Raw genomic sequence first — 2,498 nt, 5'->3', positions numbered from 1 at the left:
GTATCGCAATACCAGAACTTCAACTATAATACAAAGCAATAGTAACAAAAACAGCGTGATATTGGTACCAAAATAGACAGGTAGATCAATGGTACAGAATAGAGGATACAGACACAAACCCAAATAAATACAATTTTCTCATACTAGACAAAGGTGCCAAAAATATGCAATGGAGAAAAGATAGCCTCTTTAACAAATGGTGCTGGGAAAACTGGAAATCCATATGCAGCAGGATGAAACTAAACCCCTATCTCTCACCCTCCACAAAACTCACCTCAAAATGGATCAAGGACCTTGGAATCAGACCAGAGACCCTTCATCTTTTTGTTTGTTTGTTTGTTTAAGAAAAGTTTTACTAATGTGTCAGTATTTCAGCAAAGTTATTGCAATGGGTTTAAAAGTCAGAGAGACACACTGAAAGAGGCTACATATTAACAAAGTTTTATACAATTAAAATATTACACAGACCTATGAGATTTGAGTAACTACCACATCCAGAAAAGAAATTACATCTGAAAGGTTAGACCCAGTATTAGCACCTACAATATCTCTGAAAGTAAAACTTTTAACTGCTTCATTCTCACCTAATATATTTTGTAACTTTCTCTCAAATTCAGTGCTCTCAAACCCAGAAAAGAATGAAAGACTTTAAGAAACCCAAACACTAGGAACACAGAGACAAAAGAAGAGTTAGAAATATTGATTCAGACTTGAGAGTTTAACATTGAAGTCACTTAACTTACTTGAACCAATCAAGATTTTTGTGCACTGAATACTGTATGAGGAATCTATAAATCATAAAGTTGCCAGTATGGTTAAAAATTAGCAATATACAGTAATATGCCTATCAAATTTTTTTCTCGTAAGTTATATTTATAACAAAACTATAATTAACATATTTACTATACTTGCTTATTACACATTCAGGGACACAGAAGGGACATATGTGTTTGATGGTTTAGCATCCACTTTATTATGCTCACTTATTTGTGTAATGAACAAGCAACACATATCACATCTTTCCAACATTCAAGGTAATGCAATAATAACATAAAAGTCTCCAAAGAAAATAACTGGAAATAGTATTCAATACTGCTTTAATTGGGTATAATTGCTATAATAAAACAAATAACATTATACAGTATTTTTTTCAATGAACTTCGGTTTGAAAACTGAATAACAGAAATCAATCTTAAGACTTGAATCATGGCAAAATGGGTAGTTCTTTGAAATCTGGGAAATGCATTAGCATAACCACAGACAGTCTATCCCTCACCTGGAAAAAAGTATTTTAATAATTTTGGGGAATGAGACTGAACATTGGCTGATATAAACTCGTTGAAGTCTAAAGCCACCTGGAAAACTGGCCCAAGGAATGAAGAGAATTCATGGTACTGGTGGCAGGTAAGAAATAAAACTTTGCATTGGGCTGACCAACTGCGTATTTTATTAAATCACTTTGAATTAAAAAATGTGAAAGGCTTCATTGTGTTTTCTCAGAAATGAATCAAAAGATTACAGAGTCCTACACAATTTAGAGACACAAAGTGGATGCTGAGTGACTAGAGGTCACTCCAGGTGTGGAATTTTTGAAAGTTAGTCCTTGGAGTAAATGGTACCGTTGCTCTGGCAGCAGATACAAAAGAATGATGCTCTGGAGAGGAGGTAGGGACTCTGTGATCAGCCAGTGGGTAGATGAGGGTCCCAGCTGGAGGTGGGATCTTTAATTTTATGGTTTATCTTCCACTGCTCATGCCTCTGTCTTCATAAATGGAACTCGAAGTCCTCTCTCAATAGGGTCTGTCAGAAGGAGGCCCTGGGAAGCATATATCTTCTCATTCTGTTCTTGAATATATTTGGAGACTTTCTTCAGAATCTTCTCATAATGAGTCTCCATGTATAAGATGGTATATGCTGTTAAACAAGCCAAGCAGCCTTCAGGATACAATTGGCCTCCAAGTTTCTCTGCTTCTGCATAAAGGTTATTTAGAGTTTGAACTGTCTCTTCAAACTGCTGCCTATCAATCCGGTTTTCCAGCTCCACAGGGAACTTGGTCTGGAACTGGCAGCATGTGCCACTGCTGTAGTCTCCTTGAATGAATACCTTTGTGCGGCCTCATGGCGAAGACAGGACCAGCTAGCTGCGCCACCTCTCCTGCCCTCCAGGTGCTATCCCACCGCTTTTGCCGTCACTTACGTTCTGACCCCTTCATCTTATAGAAGAAAAAGTAGGTCCAAATCTTCAAAATGTAGGATCAGACTTCCTTAACAGGACTCCCATAGCACAAGAAATAAAAGCAAGAATCAACAACTGGGATAGATTCAAACTAAAAAACTTTCTCTCAGCAAAGGAAACTATCGGCAATGTGAAGAGAGAGCCTACAGAGTGGGAGAATATCTTTGCCACTCATACTTCAGATAGAGCACTAATTTCCAGAATATATAAAGAACTCAAAAAACTCTACACTAAGAATACAAATAACCCAATCAACAAATGG

General features: G+C 37.0%; 1 pseudogene; it reads right to left on the bottom strand.

The window, feature by feature from the left end:
- Nucleotides 1–1,736: 1,736 nt before the first annotated feature.
- Nucleotides 1,737–2,213, bottom strand: LOC124966140 (golgin subfamily A member 7-like; annotated as a pseudogene).
- Nucleotides 2,214–2,498: the final 285 nt, after the last annotated feature.

This window comes from Sciurus carolinensis, chromosome 16 (assembly GCF_902686445.1).
Source record: "Sciurus carolinensis chromosome 16, mSciCar1.2, whole genome shotgun sequence".
Lineage (NCBI taxonomy): Eukaryota > Metazoa > Chordata > Mammalia > Rodentia > Sciuridae > Sciurus > Sciurus carolinensis.
The sequence above is the reverse complement of the archived record's forward strand: the minus strand, read 5'-3'. Positions and strand labels throughout refer to the sequence as shown.